Below are 14,413 nucleotides of genomic sequence, written 5' to 3' on the forward strand. Positions count from 1 at the left end.
GCTCTCTATGGACCCAGAAAAGGTTTCGGCTGTCCTAGAGTGGCCGCAACCGGTAGGCTTGAAGGCACTTCAGAGGTTCCTTGGTTTTGCTAATTACTACCGGAGATTTATTAAGGGATTCTCTTCGGTAGTAGCCCCTCTGACTAGTCTAACCAAGAAAGGGGCTGACCCTTACCAGTGGTCATCGGAGGCCCAGGCCGCATTCAATACCCTGAAGAAACTGTTTTGCTCGGCACCCATACTGAGACATGTTAACATCGCTCTTCCCTTAATAGTAGAGGTAGATGCCTCAGAGATCGGGGTGGGGGCTGTGCTGTCTCAGCGCTCGGGTCTGCAGAGCAAGATACATCCATGTGCCTATTTCTCACGCAGGTTCTCTCCTGCTGAGAGAAACTACGATGTGGGCAACAGGTAACTGTTGGCCATCAAGTTAGCCTTCCAGGAATGGCGCCATTGGCTGGAAGGTGCAGAACACACCATTACTGTATACACTGACCATAAGAACCTGGAGTACATTGAAGGGGCTAAGAGGCTCACTCCTCGTCAGGCCCGCTGGTCCTTATTTTTCTCGCGTTTTAGATTTGTTATCACGTACACTCCAGGTTCCAAGAACGTTAAGGCAGACGCTCTCTCCAGATGTTTTGAGCCGGAGACAGCTCAGCCCGCACTTCCCGAGAGCATTGTACCACACAAGGTGGTGCTGGCAGCCACTGAGACCTGGGAGGACTGGGCGGTCACACTGGCCCCTCACCAGTTAGATACCCCAGAAGGGAAACCTGAAGGGGTCCTCTTTGTTCCACTCCCATTTCGTTTGCAAATCATGCAGTTATTCCATGCCCATAAGAACACAGGTCACCCGGGGGTCACCCGCACTCTAGATCTACTCACAAGGTGTGTTTGGTGGCCTTCATTGGCCTCGGATTGCAGGGAATTCATCAGAGAGTGTGTGGTGTGTGCCAGGAGTAAACCGTCTCGCCAGGCTCCAGTGGGTACCTTACAACCCTTGCCAGTTCCAAGTGAACCGTGGACCCACCTGTCCATGGACTTCACTGGCGAGCTTCCCAAGTCAGAAGGTATGACTGTGATATGGGTGATCGTGGACAGGTTTTACCCATCAGCTCAAAACTTAGCCGACCTCTTCATACCTCATTCATAGTCTTTCGATTACATGGGATTCCGGATGATGTGGTATCGGATAGAGGAGTCCAATTTATATCAAAATTTTGGAGGGCTTTTTGCCATAATTTGGGTATGAACCTGTCCTTCTCGTCTGGGTATCACCCACAGACCAACGGGCAGACCGAGAGGGTTAATCAGGCACTGGAACAATTCCTGAGGTGTTATGTGGCAGATGCACAAACGGAATGGGTTAAATTCTTAACAACTTGAGAAGCGCTTTAACTGGCTTGTCTCCTTTTCAGGTGGTGTCATGAAAGTCCCCTAAATTTTCCCCATTGCCGGTGTACTCCCCTCCCTTCCCAGCCCTGGAAGAATGGCAGAAGGTTTTAAAGAAACTTTGGGGACAAGTAAAGGAGAATTTGGGAATAGCCTTCCAGAATCAAAAGAAACAGGCCGACAAGAGACGGTCTGTTGAGTGGCACTTTTCTCCTGGGGACATGGTGTGGGTGTCAACAAGACATTTGGCACTCAGACAACCGTCCACCAAGTTGGGGCCCAAGTTCATAGGGCCTTATCCGGTGGCCCAAAAGATCAATGAGGTCTCGTATGTGATTGATCTCCCAGCCAGCATGAAAGGTGGGAGATCGTTCCATGTTTCTTTGTTGAAACCTGCAGTATATGTGGATTCCTCTCCCCCCCCCAGTGATAGTGGAGGGCCAGACAGAGTACGAAGTTGGGAAAATTTTGGATTCCCGGCTGGTACAAAATTCTGTACAGTATCTGGTCCATTGGAAAGGGTATGGGGTGGAGGACAGATCTTGGGTACCTGAGAATCGCATGCATGCTGAAAAATTAAAGAAGAAGTTCCATCAGTTACATCCGGAGAAACCGGGTAGGAAGTGTCCGGAGTCCACTCCTCAAGGGGGGGGGGGTATTGTGAGCAATAGCGGAGCCGCCGCCGCGCAGGGCAGCGTGGCGGCGGCCTCCGCGTCCCAGCTGGCGGTTCCCGTAACTCACACGGAGCCGCTGGCGCAGAGCAGGGCGGGCGCCGCCGCGGCTGACAGGATGGCGGCGGGTCCCGCTGCTCAGCCGGCGGCCTTCCGTGTACGGGCGGGCAATGATCAGGGACCTGGCCTCTCAAGGAGGCATAGCGTCCTGCGCACGCGCGCGAGACGGCAGGAGCTTTATTCCCTAAGGAGGCAGGTCAGCTGATCCGACGATCAGCTGACCTAAGGCAGCCAATCACTTGCTAACCTTAGCTCCAGCCCCCTGGGCGGGCTGTTGAAGCTGGGCTTCAGCATTTAAGGCCACAGTGTTCAATTGTTCACTGTCTGCTGTCGTGAATACACTTGTTGTGTTAGCACTCAGACCTTAGTATTGTGCCCTGGTGTTGATACTAAGGATTTCACACCTTAGCTTAGGAATTATTGTATATTGATCTGTGTTTTGACTCTGGCTATCCCTGACTACTCTATCTCTTGCTGATCTCGTACCTTTGCCTATCTGATCCTTGTTGCCGACCTCTGCCTGTCTAACGTTTACTCTTCTGCCTTCCGCTCCTGTACTGCCGCCGCCATCTCTGTTGCCGAACCCTTGCCTGTCTGACCTTTCTCCCTTCAGTGGAACGTCTCCCACTGGAGGGTTATCTCTGAGGCTTGCCTCTCCGGGACGCCTACCCCAAACAGACTGTTACTGCTGGGGGTCGAGATTCCTCACTCAGCCTGGTTAGAGGATCTCACTCACGGGGTTCCCATTCAGAGGTAACCACACCTCTGAGGAATTACCGTGTGGTGGACATTTCCACACCACCTGATATATTACTGTCTTTATTGTGTTTTTTGCTGGTGTCCAGAGGTTAGCAATATATCGGATTATTGGTGATACTGCAGATCATCAATAATCGGGTATATATCTGCATTCTTGGTGGTACTGCAGATCGCCAATAATCAGATTCACTCTGCGTGCTGACACCGATCATGACACCTTATTTTTAGCTTTACAAAAGCTAAGCTCTGCCCCATCAAAGTAAACTGCCCGGGCTTTTTTTCCCTGATGCTGTGCAAAGCATGATGGGATTTCCTATGTTGTTATTCTCTTTGCCTAGCAACTAGGAGCGGTGATCAGGACACAGGACAGTTGGAACTGTGTCTCATGCTCCCTGTCACCTCCTTTCAACCAAAAAGATGGCTGCCCTCATGAAATCAAACATTTGCCTGTTCTTTTAAAACATGGTGGGTAAGAGATTATATTACCTATCGGTCGGTAGGCTGATAAGGCTGGTTTTGACAGATCCGCTGAGCGCTGTGTACGTGCCTTTAGAGTTATTTTTTTACAACAAAGATTTATGTAACAATATATATACACTCAGGGCCAGATTTGTAATTTCCAGTGCACAAAGCCCGCTGCCACCAACCACCCCTCCCCCTTCAAGCAATATAATTCTGTCCAACACCCTGACTAGCGATCACTGGTCTGCAGGAAGAAAAGCCTGTTTTATGCCCGGTAAAAACAATGCAATTTCCCATCATACCATTCATTTCCAACAGGTCCAATCTGATCAATTTTAAATCACTTCTATAGGAAATCAATTCAACCTGTCAATCTGATGGGAAATTGCATGGTGGGTACCAGGGGTTAGTGACTCATTTATATGTGTGTATGTTTCCTCTCAGCTCACAAATTATTGTATTTTCTACCAGAGAGCCTCAGTAGTGATGTAGCAGAGCAGGTAGAGCAGTGTTCATCTCCCTCTCTGTTTTGCTGTAATCAACAACAACAACAAATAACATTTGTAAAGTGCTTTTCTCCCGTAGGACTCAAAGCGCATAAGCATGGCTCAGACCGTCGTGGTACAGAGGAAGAATTTTAAGAAGAAGAAGTCCGGAAATGCCAGGCTAAACAGGTGGCTTTTCAGACTGGATTTAAATAGCTCCAGGGATGGTGCTGTCTTTACTGGGTGTGGCAGGGAGTTCCAAAGAGTAGGGGGAAGCATGACAGAAGACTCTGTCTCCAGATTTTTTGAGGTGCACTCTGGGAGTGACCAAGTTTATAGAACTTGCTGATCTGAGGTTGTGAGAGGTGTGGTGCAGCTTCAGCAAGTCCTTCATGTGTCAAAGACCTGTTGCTCAGCTCACTAGCGTCGTGACGGGGGTGCGGGGGGTGCGACCCGTACCAGGTGGGGTGAACTCAGCCGCCCTAGAGGGGGTGCGCTGTAATGGAGGGGAGAGCCGCAGCCGCGGGGAGGGCAGCCCGACCTCTCTCAGGACTGCCCTCCGTGCTCCTTCCTCCAGACTGCAGAGAGCAATGCGCAGGGAAGCCTGTACTAAACTACTCACCTACCTGGTTCCAATCGCCGCTCAGTCGCCGCTGGTCTTCTCCTGTCTGTATACGCTAATATACAGGATGATTCCTGTTTAGCCGGAAGCCTCCGGCTAAACAGGAAGCAGTGTGTATATCAGTGTATGCAGACAGAGAGGAGAAGACCAGCGGCGACTGAGCGGCGATTGGAACCAGGTAGGTGAGTAGTTTAGTACAGGCTTCCCTGCTGCATTGCTCTCTGCAGTCTGGAGGGGGGAGCATGGAGGGCAGCCCTGGGAGAGGAAGGGAGGGAGAAGTCGGGCTGCCCTCCCCGTGGCTGCGGCTCTCCCCTCCATTAGGGGGGGCACCTACCTAATACTGGGGGGCAGCTACCTATCTAACCTATACTGGGGGGCACCTACCTAATCTAACCTATACTGGGGGGGCAGCTACCTATTTAACCTATACTGGGGGTAGCTACCTATCTAACCTATACTGGGGGGCAGCTACCTATCTAACCTAATACTGGGGGGCAGCTACCTATCTAACCTATACTGGGGGAACCTACCTAATCTAATCTATACTGGGGGGCAGCTACCTATCTAACCATTGCTGGGGGCACCTACCTAATCTAACCTATACTGGGGGGCACCTACTTAATCTAACCTATACTGGGCAGCAGCTACCTATCTAACCTATACTGGGGGGCACCTACCTAATCTAATCTATACGGGGGGGCAGCTACCTATCTAACCTACACTGGAGGCACCTACCAATCTAACCTATACTGGGGGCAGCTACCTATGTAATCTATACGGGAGCACCTACCTATCTAACCTGTATTGGGGGCACCTACCTACCTACCTAGCTAGCCTATACTGGTGGCAACTATACTGGCTACCTATATTGGAGGCACCTACCTAACTAACCTATACTGGGGGCACCTACGTATCTAACCTATGCTGGGGCAACTATTCTGGCTACCTATATTAGCCCACTGCCTTACTATTAAGTTACCCCCACCCATATGATGTCATGTCCACACCCATTTTTTTGCCGCTTCGCTTTTTGGGGGGGGGGGGTCGGTAAATTATTCGCACCGGGTTTCAAACACCCTAGCTACGTCACTGGCTCAGCTATCAAAAGGCAAATAACTAGCTGATAAGAAAATTTTAACCCTTTACCCTCCATTTGGGGCTGAACTACTGTATAGGTCCTTTTCAGCAAGCAGATAGCTTTTCTGTTTTGTATATGAACAATTAATCTGTCTTCTGTTAACCACTTAAGGACCGCAGTGTTAAACCCCCTTAAAGACCAAGCCATTTTTTACAATTCAGACCACTGCAGTTATAACAGTTTATTGCTCGGTGATACAACTTACCACCCAAACTTATCACCTCCTTTTCTTGTCACTAATACAGCTTTCTTTTGCTGCTATTTGATCGCAGCTGTGATTTTTAGTTTTTACTATATTCAAAAAATACAGGAATTTTGTCAAAAAATTATATTTTTAACTTTCTGTGGTAAAATGTTTCAAACAAAGTAAAATTACTATACAAGTTTTTGTCCAAATGTATTGTGCTACATGTCTTTGATAAAAAAAAATCCAATAAGTGTATATTTATTGGTTTGGGTAAAAGTTATAGCGTTTACAAACTATGGTACAAAAAGTGAATTTGCGCCGTTTGAAGCAGCTCTGACTTTTCTGAGCACCTGTCATGTTTCTTGAGGTGCTAGAATGCCAGGATAGTATAAATCCTGGAATTCTAGCTTGTGTGCTAACACAAGTTAGCAGAAAATTACACTTTGTGACATTTCTGCTAACTCGTGACAAAAAAATCTTCCACGGACTCACCATGTCCCTCAGTGAATACCTTGGGGTGTCTACTTTCCAAAATTGAGTCACTTGTGCGGTACGTGTACTGCCCTGGCATTTGTGGGGGGCTAAATTGTGAGCACCCCTGTAAAGCCTAAAGGTGGTCATTTGACTTTGGACTCCTTTGCGCAGCTAGGCAGCAAAAAAAGTGTCACACATGTGCTATCACCGTACTCAGGAGAAGTAGTATAATGTGTTATGGGGTGTCTTTTTACACATACCAATGCTGGGTGGGAGAAATATCTCTGTAGAAGACAACTTTTTCGATTTTTTTGATACTAAATTGTCCATTTACAAAGATATTTCACCCACCCAGCATGGGTATGTGTAAAAATACACCCCAAAACACATTATACTACTTCTCCTGAGTACGGCGATACCACGTGTGGCACTTTTTTGCAGTCTAGCTGTGCAAAGGGGCCCAAAGTCCTATGAGTACCTTTAGGATTTCACAGGTCAATTTTACTAATTTGGTTTCCAGGCTACTCCTCACAGTTTAGGGCCCCTAAAATGCCAGGGCAGTATAGGAATCCCACAAGTGACCCCATTTTGGAAATAAGACACCCCAAGGTATTTCGTGAGGGGTTTTTATTTTTTTATTTTTTTTTATTTATTTTTTTTAGTTTTTTTTCTCACAAAGTGTCATTTTCCACTAACTTGTGACAAAAATAAAATCTTCTATGAACTCACCATACCCCTCACGGAATACCTTGGGGTGTCTTCTTTCCAAAATGGGGTCACTTGTGGGGTTCCTATACTGCCCTGGCATTTTAGAAGCCCTAAACCGTGAGGAGTAAACTGGAAACCAGTCTGGAATGAGTAAAATTGACCTGTGAAATCCTAAAGGTACTCATTGGACTTAGGGCCCCTTTGCACAGCGAGGCTGCAAAAAAGTGTCACATGTGGTATTGCCATACTCAGGAGAAGTAGTATAATGTATTTTGGGGTGTCTTTCCACACATACCCATGCTGGGTGGGAGAAATATCTCTGTAAATGACAATTTTTAAAATTTTTTACACAAAGTTGTCATTTACAGAGATATTTCTCCCACCCAGCATGGGTATGTGTGGAAAGACACCCCAAAACACATTATACTACTTCTCCTGAGAACGCCGATACCACATATGTGACACTATTTTGCAGCTTAGCTGCGCAAAGGGGCCCAAAGTCCAATGAGCACCTTTAGGGTTTACAGGTGTGCTCACAATTTAGCCCCCCACCCAAAAAAAAAATGCCAGGACAGTAAACACACCCCACAAATGACCCCATTTTGGAAAGAAGACACCCTAAGGTATTCCACAAGGGGCATAGTGAGTTCATAGAAAATTTTATTTTTTGTCACAAGTTAGCGGAAAATGACACTTTGTGAGAGAAAACATGTAAAAATCCATTTCTGCTAACTTGTGACAAAAAATAAAAATTTCTATGAACTCACCATGCCCTTCAGAGAATACCTCGGGGTGTCTTCTTTCCAAAATGGGGTAATTTGTGGGGTCTGTCCTGGCATTTTAGTGTCTCTGCAATCATTACATGTATGGCCAATATTAGGAGTTTCTGCTATACTCCTTATATTATTGGGCATACGGGTGATGCACTTTTTTTTCTATAAAAGGAAAAATGAACGGTAAAGATTCTCTCGTTCGCATTGATCAATGTGGATGAAACAATATCTGCCGAAAAGTGTGAAAAAAAAAGAGGGGCATGGCGTTTGCCAGGACAGGAGCACCGCCCACAAAATGTTCCAAACCCACTTTGCTCGTATGCCCTGGCAAACCCGATTAATCAATTCACATCGATCGATGTGGATGAAAAAAAAAGTGTTTGCCAAAGCATAGGAACTCCAGCACAGCCCCTCAGCCCATATGCCTTGGCAAACGTATCTTACTGCGGAGGAGAAATCTCATCCTGCAGCGCTGCATGCACCGACTTGTGTGTAATCTGACAGACGCGCAATGCTTCTGTCAGGATGCACCATCAGTCGCAAAATTTCTGTCACTGTGGTTGGGTGGGCTGAACGCAAGTGTGGCCGAATGGTCAGGCCTGATCGGGCAAATGCTGCATTTTTAGTGGAGCCTACTCTAAGAAGACACTAACGTACTTATATAGATCTGACTGCGATCAGTACTGATCACTTACAGATACTATATAGTACCAATGCAGATTAGCGACAGTGATGACGCTAATCAGCGACTTTGTCGCCAATTAACGACTAATTAGTGACTGCGGTGTAGTGGGCTGGGTGCTAACTGATGCTAACTACCTAACAAAGGGGCCTAGCTAACTTGCTGGCCTAACTGTTAACACTAGTGATACTAAAACAGTGACAGTTTTCGCTGATTACTGTTTTTAGATCAATAAGATAGTGAGGGGGGCGATCAGAGGACAATCAGAGGCAATCAAATTGAAATCAGATAGCAATTGAAAACAATCAAATGCAATCAGATGCAATTAAACACAATCAAATGCAAATAGAAACGGACAGAGGTCAATCAGAGCCAATCACAGGGCAATCAAGAGGCCGATCAGATGCCAATCAGAGTGAAAACTGGCGATCAGATGTCGATCGACAGTGCACAGACAATCATATGACAATCAGATGTCAATCAGACGCCAATCAGAGCTGATTACAGATGATCAGATGTCAATCACACTGCAGCTGTCAGATGCCAAACAATGGCAGCTGTCAATCACAGGGCAATCAGAGACGATCAGATGCCAATCAGAGTGAAAACAGGCGATCAGATCTCAATCAACAGTGCACAGACGATCAGATGTCAATCAGACCTCAGTCAGATGCCAATTAGACCTCAATCAGAGCTGATGACAGGTGACCAGATGTCAATCAGACCTCAGTCAGACGCCTGTCAGGGGGCAGTAAGGGGTGATCAGCGGGCAATCAGGGGGGCAATGTGTGGTGTGACTCACATGCAGGGCTGCCGTCCTTTCTGGTGGTCGATCTGGGGGCACTGTGACCACCAGAGGAGGAGGCAGCCTGTATAATACACGTTGTTTCCAAAACAACATGTATTATACACTGCTCCTGGGTAGACCGTACCCGTACAGCCCGCCGGCGCTGCTAATTGGCCGGCGGGCTGATGACGGAGGGGGGCCACAAAGGATGCTGGGCGATGTGTGTGCATGCGCACGCTCGATCACCCGCAATACAGCGCTCCAGGACCTGATGCCATATGGCATTAGGCAGTCCTGGGGCGTGACACAGTTGATAAGTGGTTAAAATTTGTAATAATCAATAAAAAAAAATGTATACATAGCTATATGCTCTCTCTCTCTCTCTCTCTCTCTCTCTCTCTCTCTCTCTAACTATATATGTATATATATACACAGTATAAGTGTATATATATATATATATATATATATATATATATATATATATACACACACAATTACAAAATATAACAATATAAGGGGGGTTGGGAGGGGATCAAGGGGTCACTGGGGGAGATCGGGCTAAAAAAGTTTTTGTTTTTTTTACCAAAATCATGCAGCCTGTCACGGCGGCGAGTGTGCGCCTCTCTCCCTGTCAGCAGATTCACACGCTGACGGGAGAAGGAGGCAGAACGGCAACAATGTTGCCTTTCAGGAGGGTGATCGCTGTGGTTGGCTCACAGCGATCACATGGTATGGAGCCAATCGGGAATGGCTCCAGGCTGAACACGGAAACCTTAGCTGTCATAAGTCAGCTGAAGGCTCCGTTAATGAGGCGGAAGATCGCGGTGGGGAGCGGCGGCGCCGGTGATTGAAATCTACGCCCGGCCAGCCAGGAGCCCACCAAAACAGGAAGTAGATTTCAATCACCTTGGTCCTTAATTGGTTAACCTATTAACATGGTCTGCCTCGGAAGAAGAATAACGCAATGCGAAACGGCCGTTAGGCTGCCGTTTATGCCCTACACCCACCACCGCCACCCTCTGATATGGTAGGACATCTATCTCATGCAATAATTATAGAAGCACAAGTTGTCTGCACATGATTTTTGCACCTACCTCTTTGAATGCAAGATATATATACATGTTGTGACCTATATCACACTGAAAACACAATTAAATCTGAATCAACTGCAGTGCCTGATGAAAATTTTTCTTTCTTCTGATGATTCTTAGCATGGTCTGTTCAGTCACAATCCCATCGCCAAATCCACTGCTGCTGGCCTGATAACACTGGAATGCTTATTGAAATGCTGCTTCTATTGCTATGCCTTCTTTAGACTCAATTATTTTACTGATTATTTTACTGTTGGGTAACATGGTACAATAATCTATCTTTAAAGAGAGTATGAAACCAATTTAAATATTGTTTTTACCTGTTATTTATGTTAAGGAATATGGGCAGTGCTAAAACGCCACATTCCCGTAGCAGAACGAGGGCTTTATATCCCCCAAATCCCCGGGGCAAAAATCAAGGAGCGCTTGTAGAGGCAAAGCTTTGTGCTGTAGCTCTGCCTCTACTGGAGTCAATCTCCGGCGATCGCCACCTCCCCCTGCCCCTCTCAATCTTCTTTCACTGAGAAGGGCGGGGAGAGGCGGAGATCCGCACGGAGATTGACACCAGTAGAGGCAGAGCTACAGCACAAATCTCTGCCTCGCTGGGCAGCAAAATCCACGACCTGGAAAGTTGTGGAATTTTGCCCCGGGATTTGGGGGTATAACGCCTTCGTTCTGCCGCACCGTTTTAGCACTGCTCATATTCCTTAACATAAATAACGGGTAAAAACAAGTATTTCAATTGGCTTCAGGCTCTCTTTAAAATAAGCCAGAAACTGAGGATAGAGTATGCTGCCATAAATTCCTCTAGGCAAAAATCTCTTTCTATTTAAAGGGAACCTTAACTGAAAGGAATATGGATGTTTCCTTTTAAACAATACCAGTTGCTTGTCAGTCCTGCTGATCTCATTGATCAAAGTAGTGGCTGAATCACACACCTGAAACAAGCATGCAGCTAATCCAGTCTGTCTTCAGTCAGAGCACCTGATCGGCATGCTTGTTGAGGGGCTGTGGCTAAAAGTATTAGAGACACAAGATCAGCAGGAGAGTCAGGCAACTGGTATTATTTTAAGAGGAAAAATCCATATCCTGCTCAGTTTAGGTTCCCTTTAAGAGTTAAAAATCCTGGGGGGAGAGAACAAGGTATGGAGGGCATCTGACCAACTATTCTGAGTGACAGCTGGAGTTCTAAAGTGGAGCTTAGATTCCCATGAATAAGTGCTGTGCAGAAAAACTTTTTATTCAAGAGTTCTGCTTTCTACAATCCTGGCACAAGGGCACTAATCACTGAAGCTTATATGTCCCGGGATTATCAGGGCACAGCAGATGCAGTAGAGCAAGCTGTGACGGTCTTATCGCATACCAGGAAGTAAGGAAGATGCACAGAACTCTGGAATTCTGGATGTGTGTACAGGAAAGCAGGGCAGTTTTGGACTTTGACATGTGGCCTCTTATCTCTCTCAAGTCCTTATGCCCTTCTGTCCTTTTGCTTTTTCAGCGCCCAAGACCATGGCCTTTGTGGCCTCTCCAGAAATCCGGCCCTGTATACACTCTAGAAGTGATTTGAAAACTGAATGCCATGTCTTTTAATAGTATATTTCAGTTTCAGTCTACCTGTAGCTGTTATCACTTTTGGGGGGTTTATTTTGTAGTGCATTTGCAGGAAACTATGTCAATAGTAAACGGCTTGGTGTGTTAGATAACCAGAATTTATTTTCTCTGTTTATCTCACAGGATTAAGTGTGCAAAAGGCAGGAAATGAGAGTGAAGAGACAAGCTTAGAAACCATGTATGCGAAATGGTGGACAACTGAAAAAGATTGGAGTAGCATCGCTAATGAATATATCTATAGTGGATGGTAAATAATGAAAAAGTAAAAGACTATCCTGTGCTCAAAGAAACATTGACAAGTATCTTGCACAATAACAAGGCAATTGGCAAGTGCTGAAAAAGCGTTCCTAGTTTGTCCCATGCATTAAGGTAGCCATACATCACGTGACTTGGCAGCCGATCGACCATCTGATTCTATTGTCATAATCGAAACAGATGAAGATCAGTGCCGCAAAGTCCATGCTCAACCGAAAATGCAACCAATTTTGGGACTAATATGTAGGGCCGACTTGCTCAATTGGGTGCACGGCGGTAACAGTGTGCAATTTCAGGACAATCGACGAACGTGCCGAAACCCCCAATGCTGTCCCCCCAATGTTACATGTCCCCCCGGTGCCCAGTGCAAGTTATACATTACCTGGCCGTGGCCTCCGCTTGTCCTCTGCTGGCTCCGGGCACACTCCACTCTTCATACACATGCTCCCCACGTGGTTGCCTGGTAAGGGCGTGCATGTGACGTCAGACGTCACACACGAGACCACATTGCTAGGCAACCATGTAGCGCAAGTGTATGGAGAACAGAGTGCGCCGGAGCAAGCGGGGGACAAGCAGAGGTAATGTATCACTTGCACTGGGCACCAGGGGACATGTAACATTAGGGGGATATCGTTGGGGCGGCAAGGTAGTCGGATGCGGCATCACAAGGCCGATTCATGATCAATTTCGGCATGAAATAGATCGGGAATCGGCCTGTTGTGTATGGGCAGTCAACAGAACTCTCTAATGAGATTAAAGAGAGATTTATCTCTTGGTTGAATCTGCCCATCATCGCTAGATGTACCTTAATCGCTAGATTTGCGAATTGACCTTAACAGAAACTGGGTCAATTCGCAAAAATTGTGTTTAATTTTGCTAGTTCGGCCCCCTAGCAATCTCAAGAACGGTTTGTCCAAACAGTTTGGACACCTTTGATTTAAGCAGAATCTTTTCCTGATCACCATACATGCTGCAATGGAGGGCGTGGCATATGCACACTATATTAGTTGCCAGGCACTGGAGAGCACGGAAACACTTTTGCCATCGCATGAACACAGGTAAAAGAGAGATATGGCAATCTGTAGAAATTTCAGCAGCTCTGCATTTCGAACAAGTATCCCGCTTTGTAACTACACTGCCCAACTTCTTTCGGAAGGAATGTATTACAAGACTGCTGCAACTATTAAATTGTTTTCATTCATATCAGTAATTCAAAAGGCACACTTAAAAAATGTTAATGTTAAGTATGCGAGACTATGTCCAGTAGGGAGAGATTAGCAGCTGCTTTTGGAAGTTGGCTGTGCTGCCATTACGAGATAGAGCAGGCTTTTAAGCCGTGCCAATTTACAGATCACTCGTGAGCTGCCCAGCCTGCCATGTGCTGTGCAATAGATGGCTTATATGAGTTTATCAACACAAAGAAAACACGCCAGTCACTTATCTACCGAGCTTCTCAAAGGCAATAGCTCAGAAAACTGTTCAGATTTCTGCTTGTCCACTAATTGCTTCATTTCCTGTCTGTCATATGCTGTTAGACTATACTCACCAAATATTATTAATGTAACTTAGTACATCCATCCTTCCTTTTATCTATCCATCCATCCATTCATCCATCCGTTAGTCCATACGTTCATCCACCCATCATTACATAGCTTGGCTACTTAAAGAGATGCTGTCAGCCATACTATCTCAGAGAAAAAAACACATATATAAGTAGATAAATACTCTACTTACATAACATACAGTATGTATTGCACTGTCCATGTTTTGATTTTAGTGATTTTTCTACAGTAAAAGAAGAGAAAATCCTTCTTAGCATTTCCCATTTTAAGTGTGGCTATTTTGAAGCCAATCCTGATGTAATTTCCTTACTCTCCTCTGCCTGATTTGCCCGTCCTCCACTATAGAAAGCGCATTGCCTCAGCATAAGAAATATTGGCCAATCAGAGAGGGAGAGCGGTGGTGGTGGTGGGGGGGGGGGGCAGGAGGGAAAGAGGCTTCAGGCAATCAGGCTGCATTAGTTAAGTCTGAGGTAGAAGTATAGAAGCAAAAAAGAACAACCCAGTATGCCCTGCAACTTCCTTTTTGTGTACCAAATTTTGTGTGTACCAAATAAGAGTCAGGTAAACTGAAGAATGATCATTTATCAACAAGAAAAGTAATAGTGATTTTAACTTTTGGATTGCCTGGTTAGAATCCTTATTACGTCTTTACCAGATAAAAATAAAGAATTGATTTTTGATTTTATGCCCG

The 14,413-nt window shown here is 46.0% G+C and overlaps 1 long non-coding RNA gene across 1 annotated transcript in view; it reads left to right on the plus strand.

Moving 5' to 3' along the window:
• The window catches only part of LOC137525634 (uncharacterized), a 178,840-nt gene that overhangs the window by 84,323 nt on the left and 80,104 nt on the right, over window positions 1-14,413 (plus strand). The window contains exon 2 of the long non-coding RNA XR_011022964.1: window positions 12,029-12,152. This is a non-coding gene — a long non-coding RNA (uncharacterized lncRNA). The remainder of the gene's footprint in view (window positions 1-12,028; window positions 12,153-14,413) is intronic.

Source organism: Hyperolius riggenbachi, chromosome 7, assembly GCF_040937935.1.
Source record: "Hyperolius riggenbachi isolate aHypRig1 chromosome 7, aHypRig1.pri, whole genome shotgun sequence".
NCBI lineage: Eukaryota > Metazoa > Chordata > Amphibia > Anura > Hyperoliidae > Hyperolius > Hyperolius riggenbachi.